Source organism: Papaver somniferum, unplaced genomic scaffold (genome assembly GCF_003573695.1).
Source record: "Papaver somniferum cultivar HN1 unplaced genomic scaffold, ASM357369v1 unplaced-scaffold_118, whole genome shotgun sequence".
In the NCBI taxonomy this organism is placed as follows: domain Eukaryota; kingdom Viridiplantae; phylum Streptophyta; class Magnoliopsida; order Ranunculales; family Papaveraceae; genus Papaver; species Papaver somniferum.
In genome coordinates, this window is record NW_020620825.1 from 10,367,920 (window position 1) to 10,380,813 (window position 12,894).

Consider the following 12,894-nt stretch of genomic DNA (forward strand, 5'->3'; position numbering starts at 1 on the left):
ACTCTGTGAAAGGTCTTGGCCATATCAATTTTGATGCCCATGCAATCATTTTCCATTTTTTCCCCCTTTTGGATCTCATTGCGTGTATAATTTTATGGGCTATAGCTATGTTGTTAGAGATTTGTCTGTCAGGGATGAAAGCAGACTGGTAAGGGGAAATAATCTTGTTTAGGTAGGGTTTCATTCTTTGAGCAATGAATTTAGAGATAATCTTGTAGGTTAAGTATTGTAGAGGCTTATGGGTCTGAAGTGGCTTGGAAATGAGGGATTATCAATTTTAGGGAATAAGAAGATGAAAGTGGAGTTCATTTCTTTGAGCATGTGGCCAGAGGTGAAAAATGTTGGACCATCTTAACAATATCTTCGACCAGGAGCTTTGTCTCCAACAATACTGGAAAGAGTAGCTTTAATTTCATGTATATTAGGAAGTCTGTTGAGGGTGGTGTTGTCATGAGGGGATATGGTTGTGGGAATGAGGTATATAATGTCTGGGTTAATCTTAATACTTTCAGCATTAGCCATTTTTTAGTGAAGTGGTTGGTGAAGCAAGCAGCAACTTCGGAGTAATCAGTTATCCAATTCCCATTTTCATACTGAATAGTGTCAATCATATTTCTTATGGTTCTGCATTTGGTGGTTGTATTAAAACACTTGGTGTTTTTGTCTCCTATTTTTTTTTTAACTTGGACCCTACTCTTAGTTTCCCAAAAACTTTCCTCAATGTCTAACTAGTCCTTGAGATTTTTCCTAGATGTATTTAGAGTATGGCCTCTATGAGTTCTAAAATACTTTTTATAGAGCCAATCTAGATGCTCTTGCAATCTTCTATATTAGTTTTGGTATTTCTATACACTTCCTTATCCCAAAATTTGATATATAGCTTTATATGTTTGAGTTTACAAATAACGAGGCAAGCACTAGATCCATGAAGATTTTTGCTCTAGTATTCATCTATGATTTTCTTGTAGTTTTCATGATTAAGCCAAGAGACAAAAATTTGAAAAGATATTGCCACTTTTCCAAAGAGGATTGCAATTTAGAGGGATAGGGTGGTTGTGACCCTATAGCTAGCATATTGGAGAGGGTGGTGTTAGGAAACATTGGCATCCAATTTTCAAAAGAAACCCCTCTATCTAGTCTTTGCTCAGTGTGAGATGGGCCAGATATTTTGTTGGACCAAGTGAAGAGCATCCAGTGAAGACAATATCAACAAGATCAAGATCCATGATACTATTATTCAAAAAATTGGCTTCAACAGCGTCAATTGGATTGACAATGTATTTCTCTTAATCATGGAGAATGAAGTTGAAATCTCCTATGAACAACAAGGAAGATGATTGGTAAGAGCATGTTTTCAATCATTTTCCATGAGTCATTTTTCATGTCAAAGCATAGGGACTGCCTAATAGCCAGTGAAAAGCCAAGGAGTGCTATGAGCAGTACTGATAACAGATGAAAATGCTAGGGTACCAAAACACACCACCAACTTTTTCTTAGGCAACTTGTATGGACTAAACTCAAATACAATTCCGAGAGTTACAACTTAACGAATCTCAATCAGGAATTATATAAAGAGTTTATATCTCTTTTGAAAACGCGGGGGTATCAAACTACACCACGATGGCTGTCGTAAGTGCAATCAAATTAATAATCTTATTTCCACACAATTAACTGGTAATATAATGAAAGTAAGGATCGTTCCCACGAACAGCAGTGAGTTTTAGTTGTCAAAAGTGTCACAAAGTGGGGGGTTGTTTTAGATTTTAAATAAAATAAATAATCAAAGCAAATAAAGTTGAATTGTAATCAATAGAGAGAGATATGATCGAGGAATCCTTCTTCGTTAATAAACCGTCAATGAGTTATTATAGTTGCCTACTCGTCGTTAATCATAGATTATCACCAATCGTGGAATAACATCCAGATCAGTGTTATCCCCAGAACTCCTTCAATCACTGGATACGGAAGTTCTCGATTACCAGATTTTATCCAACGAACCACCAAGTAGTAGATCAATCAAGGTGTAATCCAATCGAACGCCTTAAGATCTGTGAATTTAGGTTGATCACAATAGTTAAACTCTTAGATCAAGGTTTACTTGCTGGTGTTGTCTTCACACACGGTTGCTCCACATAATCCCTCTGTAAGGTCTCACAATTTCTACTTTTCTAGAGAGTTAATCGACTATTAATTATCTCATAACTTCTACTAGCGATAGAACAATCAATAGACTAATCTAGTATGCATCACAAATCAATCTAAGAATCACTCATAAACCCTGGATATAGTAAATACAAGTGATAATGATAAAAACTCTCTATAGATTTGTAATAATAATAAAGCTTCATGCTTAGAACATTGAATTCATCCTTAATCAGCAAAGGTTTTAGCTACTCATATTACAAAGAAGATGAATAATGGTGGTTTCCCCCTAAAGGGGTAAACCCTAGGTTTTGATATAGAACTTGTGATATGAGATGTTCGATATATTCCTATGTGAAAGGCTTAATACCTATTTATATAGGTTTACATTGCTTGGACATCAAGTATTTATTCGGTTCAATAACCCGACCCGAAAATACGAAATAAGGACCCTAACCGTGAATTTTGGTCTTCACCAGTATGCATACCCGTTTGCATACTTGTTTGTCTTCGGTATTGGATAAAAAGCTTGTTTTGGCAACAACTTCTTCGTTCGAACTCGGAATAACCTCATTATTTCTGCATTGTTTTCCTATTTCAATTCTATTCAAGATGGTGGTGAGAAATCCTTAATTTGAATGAGTCAAGATCGGTATTTGGCCCATCTCTTGATTTTGAGCGTTTTGCTCCTTTTCGTCGCACTTCTTCCACTTCTCTTGGACTTGGGCACTTGGATACTTGGAATACTTCTCTTCCTAGCTCTTTTCATCACTTTGTAGCTCCTTTTTGGATGTTTCACATAATTGAGACAAATAAGAGAAAAAAAGAGTAATAATACGAATACATGCAAGAATAATAGCTAAAACAAGTATGGAAAGGACACTAAAATCATATGAATTATGCACTTATCAAATTCCCCCACACTTAGCTTTTTCTAGTCCTCGATGAAACTAAATAAAATTAATCTTAAATATAACAACTCCATGTCGTTGAGAAAAAGGTTGCACTTAGCTAATACAACATGCCTTTAAACCCCTATGTGTCCCCAGTGGACGAGTTATAGTCTCGTGATGGTTTACAAGAGGTATACCCACAAAACCTACTCCAATTTCTTTCCTCGAAAGAACCACTAAGGATATACACAAACTAGAAAGCCAAATAATTAGCTTGCTTATGTTTTTTAGCTGCAAACATCCCACAAACATTCCAATCATCACACATAAGCAATTACTTACGTGTGACATTCAACCTGATTGCAAAACTCTACTAAGATAGTTATCGTACTTGTTTCAAAGTTTGTAACAACACTCGCATACTGAAATCACATGGATAGATAAGAGAACGGAAATAGAAAAGTGAAGTGTGCAAATGTTGACTAAAGTGAAAGATGTTACCAACAATACTTGTATGAATGTCGTCAAAGGATTCTTATTTATAGCGCAATAGTTGAGAGAATCACCCATTTAACTCGACCACATGATTATATACTCTAAGCACATGTTCCTTCTCAGCAAGTATGTGATAGTTGCCTTGGATCCTGTATTCCTCGCTTGTTTAGGCGACGGAAACATGGACAACATTTCACACATACTGTTATCCAAGTGTCGAGAATCTCATCAATAGTCTTTTTGACTTGCTGATCGCTGTCGTAGGCAATAAATTACACTTTCTTACTACTCAAAATATAAATATAGCAAGGACAAGAAAGGATCATTCCCACAGAGAGGACTAAGGTTGTCAAATTTTTTCGGTTTCCTATAAATACCAATGGGAGGTTTTCTTATTTTTATGTACTAAAATAAAATAAAAGCAAACAAAGAAATGAACATGCAAATCAAGGATATAAAGATATTGGTTAAGGATTTCGTTTTCTTTCACTAACATGCTTTCTAACAATAACTAGAATTGATATTTAATCTCTCTTTTATCAAAGGCCCTAAGATACCTTGATCGCAAGTATATCCCGCAAATCTCCTCTTGTCATCAACAAACACATTAAAAGATGCGAATATGAATTCTATCTTAGAGAACAACCTAACGTGTAAAATCACTAATCAAGTTTAATTCCTTAGATGCATTAAGTTCTATGAAATCAGGCCAATCAAAGCAATCGAACGTGTAAAATCACTAATCCGATTTAACAAAGGTTATGATCCACTTGTGACTACTGGGATGTATCACTACAAGCAATATTTACAATTATGCTACTTGTATTCAAGGTGTATCACGTTTACGTATAATAAACCCTAAACTAGAAATAGATATGATTACGAGTTCTACCAATTTGCAACTTGACAAAACTAACAATCAATCATACATGGCGATATTTCTAGCGAATCATAATCGATAAAGCATAAGACGAAACTAATTTATTGAGCACAACCCATGTTTGGAAATCCAACTTATTCCTTAACCAAAAGATAATTAGTTAGACATGTTCATGGAGTTCATAACAAGAATAAAGATAAAACTCATGTTTTTAAACCCTAGAAAACAGTAGTAGAAGAAGATATTAAGTTTAGAGAAAGAGTTTTCTATTTATATGTGATAGATACATTTTTGTGTCCGATTTGTCTCGATTCTATATATTGTTAGGGCTCATTTTTGTACTTATTATGGTGTTTTATTTATTTGTAGGTATTTTTGGCCAATAAACATTTTTGGAAAAAATTGGCTCGAAAAGTTGTCAGAAAGCACCCGGAGGACACTTGTTATTCGGACCCCCAGTTTGGATAAGGGGCACTCCCAGGACACCCCAATGCAGGTGCTATCGGAACCCCCACTCTGGTTAGGGGGATATCCTTCTTTATCATTCAAATCTCAGGATTGGCGGGAATCTGGTGTACAAGCTGCGTATTTTCCTGGGAAGAGCTGGATTAAATTCTGTTGAGTTTTTCTCGGTGTTTGACGCTGGAATGGATTGGTACCACCCTGTTACGACTAAACAGGGTTGGTAGGTCTTATAAACTCGAAAATATAGGGCGTTATGTTGAGTTAGGGATGAACAGAGGAGATGGAAATATTATCGGATTTTCTGAAATTCCGTGAAGTATTTGAGAGGTTTCTTACGTGGAGATGAGTTGGGATGTACATGATGAGTCAGAACAGAGATTGTAGGTGGCACATATTCGAAAAAATAGGCATCAATCTTCGGTTTGGATAAAACAGGGCACTAATTATTCGTGGAAGTTTCATTGGTTATATTTGTGGAAGTTTGGTGCTGTGAACGAAGGATTTACTCTCTGGGATTCGTATCTTTCAGTTTTAGGAAGTTTTATAACTCACAAACCGCGTAAAGAAGATTTGGAAGAGAAGAAAATTCCGAGTATTACTGAAGAGTTATTTTTGGGACTTCACTTGCTTTATACGGGACCTTCCGTGTATACATATGAGGCTAGGGAGTCACAGAAGAGGGTACGCAACCTTAGGAGAAGTTTAGAACCCAACAGAGAAGAATCAGTCGAGTTGCAGAGCGAGTTACACCAGCAGGAGAAGAAGAAGAAGCTGAAGAAAAAACACCATTCAAAACAGTCGTTTTTTCAGTCTTAATATCTCAACACTTAGGCGTCTCAATTTGTAACACTGCTACAGTAACCAACAGGTCTCTGTAACAGTTCGTCGTTTGTAACAGCTTCTTTGTAGCGCCAATACAGCGTTGCAGACTGTCTGTTTTATTGTCTTCCTTCCTTTTAATAAAATTTTGAACCATAAACCAATATTTTAAGCAAGTGATTAATATGAGGAGCTAAACCCCATTGCTGAGGCGATAGAGGAAACTATTTTTCCAACAAAAAGTGGTATATTCTATTTTATCTTTTTATTTGCAATAATTATATGATTATTTGCCTTCAACTATTATTGAATATGATTTTTATTTGAGTGATTGTGATTTATTTTGATGTAGTATCCTTAGTTTTAAGACTTTTGATGCTTCATACTTGGTATTTACAATTATTACTTTTGAAAATCTACTTGTTGCAATCCTTTAGAATCAAATTAAACGAGAAAATTGCATAAATATAAGTATTGGTTTAATCACTTTGAACTTGGAAAATAGTGGAATCTTAGCCTCAGTGTTTCTTTTAATATTGATATCATCTTTGTCTGAGTTTGCTACAATATTTATTGTGTTTTCTATTTTAGTTTTGAATTTAAGTCTAAAAAAAATCCTACACAAGTCCGAGTTGAACGAACTTCTACTTATCACTTTCAAAACTACATCAATTTTTAGCGCCGCCGACGCGGACTTGTTTTTAGGGTTTTAGATTTTTTTTATTATTATTATTTTTTTTTTTGTTTATTTATTTTTTTTTTTTTTTTTTGGGTATTTATCTTGTGTCTACAGGTTCTGGATCATAAAGAAAATTGAGCCAAGAGTTTGGTGATTTCATAAAGACTTGGAGCTAAAGATTAAAGCAAAAAGAACAGAAAAGAAGACAATTTTATTTTAGACAATTTTAGTTTAGGGTTTGTTTATTTTTTTAAAAAAAAAACTGTATTAGGGTTATTATTTTTGTAATTTTTCTTTATTTTTTTGGACTTTGGACATTATTTTTTTTATTACCCTACGGAAGGGTACTTTAAATATAAACTGTTTGCAGAGAAGGAGGACAATTACGATATTGTCTCTGCACCTTGGGTTCGTACACTAGACATCGGAGTCAGTGGCCCGAGTCGACTACAACCGATTCATCCCCCGTCTGGAACGGGAGGTAAGATTCTAAACACTCGCGAATCCCCTGTCAGCGAGTTACTGGACTCCTTCGTATGCATATATGTTGAGGACTGAATACGGACATTTATTTTTCTAGTAAAGGGCAAGGCCTGGCCATACAAGATAAGGGTTCGGATTTCATCACCGTTCTCTTCTTGCCCGCTTTAGGAACACGTAACCTACGCGAACCTAAGCCTAAAATTTTGACTAGAACGAGACCGATAGGGTAACGAGCTTAACAGGAAAGTCATTCGAAAAATATTGGTTACTCTTTTAAGCATACTTCGAAGTTCTTGACGGTTTCTGTAAGTTGAATGCGTGACTGCGCCGCCTTGTAATACCGGTGAGGCCTTGGGTATCAAAGCTCCACCGAGCTTCCCTCGCCTCTATTCAACTTACGTTAACTCGGATTGATTCCAGAGGGGTTTGCTTAAATTGTAACGAATTCCCGTTCGAAGGATTAGAAGCTGGTCTAGAAACAATCTAAGTGGAGCCATCATGCTTTTTGTTTGCTAGAAATCAATAGGTTTGATTTGGTTGAGTCGGCCTTGATCTGTGTTTGCTTACCCTTCCAATTTAGAAAATATTGTATGCCTGAACGTAAAAGAGACGCACTAGGTAGATTTGTTAAAGAGAAACCTAGTAGTTCGAAGCGTCTCGATTACCTTAATCTAGAAAGTCCGACTTTTGAAGAGTCTGTTTTTGAACGTCCTTTGACTGAGGAGAGAATCCTGTTGCTCCGATAGCGCCAGAAATGGCAACTTTGAAAGCTTTGTTGAATCCAACTAGGACTACCGTCCTTCGTGTATTAAGTTAGCTGAAACGGAGGCACCCTATGAACTGAAACCTGGGACCTTACAGATGCTCCCAATCTTTTTAGGGAAAGAAAATGAAAACCCTTATTACCATGTTAGGGATTTTGAGGAAATTTGTAGTACTCTAAGAATTAGAGGCTTAGATGATGATGCTTTGAAACTTAGGTTATTCCCATTTTCCCTGAAAGATAAGGCCAAGTCGTGGGTGTATAGTTTGGACTCCGAGTCAATTGAGACATATGAACAACTTACATCTGCCTTTTTCAATAAGTTTTTCCCTAGGCACAAAACATCGTCTATTAGGACGCAAATATGCACATTTTCACAACAAGAGGGAGAATCTTTATATAGGTATTTGGAAAGGTTCAATGATTTATTATCCCAGTGTCCTCATCATGGTTTAGAAAAGGTTAGGCTAGTTCAGATCCTTTATGAGGGTTTAGATTATTCCACAACGACCATGGTTGAGTCTCTATGCACTGGTGGATTTGAAAACCAAACTGTTGATGCGGCGATGGAATTTTTTAATGAAATCGCCGAAAAAACCCAGCAATGGGAAAATAGTAGGGCACCCCAGAAAACAATTCTTTTAAGTAGAGGAAACGTTAATAGGGTAGAAGGAGGCTATGAATCAGATGCCAAAATTGCTGCTATAGCAAAAAGGTTAGAAGCCTTAGAAGTGGGCCAGACTAGTGGTAGAGTGGAGCCTTTTTGGGAAGGCCAGAATATTGAAGAGCAGCCAATGCTCTTTATAATAACACTAGATTTGATAACCGTCAAAAGATTGACCCATATTCAGAAACCTATAATCCTGGTTGGAGAAACCATCCGAACCTTTCGTGGTCTAAGGGCCAAAGTCAAGGTCAGTTTAGTAATTCTAATGCTCCCCCAGGTTTTGGCTATACTAAGAATCCTTCAGGACTAGCTCAGTTTCAGAATCAGTCAGATAAGAAAATCCTAAGTTTAGAGGAATCTCTCGCCTTGTTAACTCAGCAAACTGCAAAATTCAGTTATCCGTAGAACAGAGTCTACAAGCTAGTAACAGGATAGGACAAGAAAATAGTCAGGCTATTTCCGAGTTAAAAACCCAGGTTGGTCTGATAAGTGATTCTTTGAGAGAAAAAGGTAAGTTTCCTAGTCAAACACAACCCAACCCTAGAGGAGTTCATGAATTAGGTGCAAAACCATCGAATCAATTGAATGTTGTTAGAACCCTTAGAAGTGGTAGAGTTGTAGACAATAAGGTAACCATGCCCGATAGTGAACATACTGTAGTTCACCCCTCAGGATCTCACCTCTCAGGACCAGTAGCTGAAGAGACTGATAAAGTTTCTGATGATGTGAATTCGGTTCCTGAAAGGTCTGATTTTAGGCCTAGAGCCCCATTTCCTCAGCTATTAGTACCAACAAAGAAGGAATCGAACTTTAATGACATAGTGGAGGTTTTTAAGCAAGTTACCATAAACCTTCCCTTATTAGATGCAATTAGGCAAATTCCTGCTTATGCCAAGTTCCTTAAGGATATGTGTACGCGAAAGCGAAAACTTAGCGTCCATAAGAAAGCCTTTTTAGCTAGTCACGTAAGTTCAATCATTCAGAACACCACAACTCCAAAGTACAAAGACCCAGGTTCTCCTACCATTGCTTGCACAATAGGTAACTTCCGGGTAGAAAAAGCTTTACTTGACTTAGGAGCCAGTGTGAACTTACTGCCATTCCATGTATACTTACAGCTAGGACTTGGTGAAATGAAACCTACTCAGATGACACTGCAGTTAGCTGATAGGTCTGTTAAAATCCCTCGAGGTGTTATCGAGGATGTTCTTATTGAGGTCGACAAGTTTATTTATCCAGTGGATTTCGTGGTCCTAGATACCCAACCTGTCCCTGACCCAGAGAACCAGATACCTGTGATTTTAGGTCGCCCATTTTTAGCTACGTCTAATGCGATCATTAACTGTCGAAATGGTGTGATGAGTTTATCTTTTGGTAATATGACTATGGAGATGAACATTTTTAATGTCAGTAAGCAACCTCATGAGCTAGATGACACATGTGTTGAGAGGTGAACATGATAGAAGCCTTAGTTCAGGAGTCATTACCAAACATTTGTCTGAAGACCCATTAGAAAGTTGTCTATCCCATTTTGGTTTAGATTTTGACGACGATAGCACTATTGAACAGGTGAATGCTCTATTAGATTCTACCCCTGTGTTAGACACTGATAGATGGAAAGCTAGGTTCGAACCGTTACCAGTTTCTGAGACTACCCTAATTCCTTCTTTAGAAGAGCCCCCAAAGTTGGACCTTAAACCACTACCCGATACTCTAAAGTATGTGTTTTTAGGCCCATCTGAGACTTTACCTGTGATTGTAGCTTCCGATTTGGATAGTGATCAGGAAAGTAGGCTAGTAAATGTACTTCAAGACAATAAGGAAGCTTTAGGGTGGACTATAGCAGACATTAAGGGTATAAGTCCTACTGTGTATATCAGATCATTTAGAGGAAGACTCCAAACCTTCTAGGGAGATGCAACGTCGACTGAACCCTAACATGAAAGAGGTAGTTCGAAAAGAGGTGCTTAAGTTGTTAGATGCGGGTATTATTTACCCAATTTCAGACAGTAAGTGGGTCAGCCCTGTTCAGGTTGTCCCCAAGAAATCAGGTATCACTGTAGTCCAGAATGATAATAATGAATCCCAACCCGAGTGACCACGGGATGGCGTGTGTGTATTGACTATAGGAAATTGAACAAGGTCACAAGGAAGGATCACTTTCCCCTTCCTTTTATCGACCAAATGCTAGAGCGATTAGCTGGACATAGTCACTATTGCTTCTTAGATGGCTACTCCGGTTATAATCAGATCGTTATTGCCCCAGAAGACCAAGAGAAAACCACTTTTACCTGTCCCTTTGGTACCTTTGCGTATAGACGCATGCCTTTCGGGCTATGTAATGCCCCTGCAACTTTTCAGCGTTGTATGATGAGCATATTTTCTGATATGGTAGAACGGTTCTTAGAGGTCTTTATGGATGATTTTTCAGTGTTTGGTTCATCTTTCGATGAGTGCTTGCATCATTTGACATTAGTGTTGACTAGGTGTAAGGAAAAAAATTTAGTGCTTAATTGGGAAAAATGCCATTTCATGGTTAAATCAGGAATTGTTAGGGCACATCGTCTCTTCAAAGGGTATAGAGGTAGACAAAGCCAAAGTTGACCTTATTAAGACTTTACAGGTCCCAAAAACCGTAAAAGATATTAGGTCATTCCTAGGGCATGCAGGTTTTTACCGTCGATTCATTAAGGATTTTAGCTTGATTTCTAGACCTCTTTGCAATTTGCTTGCAAAAGATGTTAAGTTTGTCTTTGATGATGCTTGTTTAGAGGCTTTTGAGAAGCTTAAAACTTTACTCACTACTGCCCCGATAGTCCAGGCACCTAACTGGAACCTACCCTTTGAGATTATGTGTGATTCTTCAGATTATGCTATAGGCGTCGTTTTAGGACAACGAGAAAACAAATTACTTCATGTGATTTATTATGCTAGCAAAACTCTGAATGATGCCCAAATGAACTACACAACTACCGAGAAGGAACTTTTAGCCATCGTGTTTGCCTTGGATAAGTTTAGGTCCTACCTATTAGGTTCTAAGATCATAATCTATACAGATCATGCTGCTTTGAAATACCTTTTATCTAAGAAGGATACCAAACCTAGATTGATTAGATGGATCCTATTGTTACAGGAATTTTCCCCAGACATTAGAGACAAAAAGGGTGCAGAAAATGTAGTAGCAGACCACTTGTCTAGGCTAGTTGTTAGTTCCCCTAGTGATTCCCTTCCTATAAGGGATAGCTTTCCTGATGAACAATTGTTCTCTGTTTCCCAATCACCTTGGTATGCAAATATAGTGAATTATCTTGTTACTGGTCGAACCCCTCAACATTGGGGTAAGCAAGATCGTTCTAGGTTTTTAGCCGAGGTTAAGCATTTCTTTTGGGACGATCCTTATCTGTTTAAGTATTGTCCGGACCAGATTATTAGGAGATGTGTATCTGAGAGTGACCAGTCTAGTATTATCTCCTTTTGTCATGAACATGCATGTGGGGGTCATTTTAGTGCTAAGAAGACTGCTGCTAAGATTTTGCAGTGTGGATTTTACTGGCCTTCGTTGTTTAAAGATTCCCATAGTCATTGTGTTTCTTGTGAGCGTTGCCAGAAGTTAGGAACCATTTCCCGTAGAAATATGATGCCTTTGAACCCTATTTTAGTGATTGAGGTCTTTGATGTGTGGGGCATTGATTTTATGGGTCCATTTCCTATTTCGTTTGGTTATCTTTACATACTTGTCGCTGTAGACTATGTGTCTAAGTGGGTTGAGGCGGTTCCGTGTAAACGAATGACCACAGGGTCGTAGTCCAGTTTTTGAAAGAAATATACTTACACGTTTTGGTACGCCGCGAGCTATAATTAGTGATGGAGGTTCACACTTTTGTAATAGACCGTTTGCTCTTTTAATGAAACAATACGGTATTACCCATAAAGTAGCAACCCCATATCACCCTCAGACTAGTGGTCAGGTAGAGGTTTCCAATAGGGAAATTAAACGTATTCTAGAGAAAACAGTTAATCCAAATAGGAAAGACTGGTCGTCGAGGCTTACTGATGCCTTATGGGCTTACCGTACTGCGTTTAAGACACCCATTGGAATGTCACCTTATCGTTTAGTGTTTGGCAAGGCATGTCACCTGCCTGTTGAGTTAGAGCATCGAGCCTATTGGGCTATTAAGAACTTAAACTTTTCACTTGACAAGGCAGGAGCTCAAAGAAAGCTCCAGCTCAATGAGTTGGACGAGATTCGTAGAGATGCATACGATAGTGCTAAGGAGTATAAGAACAAAATGAAACTTGTGCATGATAGGAATATTTTACGAAAGTCATTTTCTCCAGGTCAAAAAGTTCTTCTGTATGACACTCGTTTGCATCTATTCCCGGGAAGTTGCGCTCTCGGTGGACCGGTCCTTTTGTGGTCCGTACTGTTTTTCCTCATGGCGCTGTTGAGATTGAGACACCAGATGGTAGTAGTTCTTCGAAGGTTAACGGTCAGCGATTGAAGCCCTTTTTAGAGCCTTTTCCTACAGGTGATGTTGAGGAGGTCCCTCTGGAGGACCCTGTTTACCTTGATTGACCATCGAGGCGATTTTGTATGTTGTATAATAT

The 12,894-nt window shown here is 37.8% G+C and overlaps 1 pseudogene; it reads right to left on the reverse strand.

Moving 5' to 3' along the window:
• Positions 1 to 7,973: 7,973 nt before the first annotated feature.
• On the reverse strand, positions 7,974 to 8,073 carry LOC113330753 (annotated as a pseudogene).
• Between the last annotated feature and the right edge of the window lie 4,821 nt (positions 8,074 to 12,894).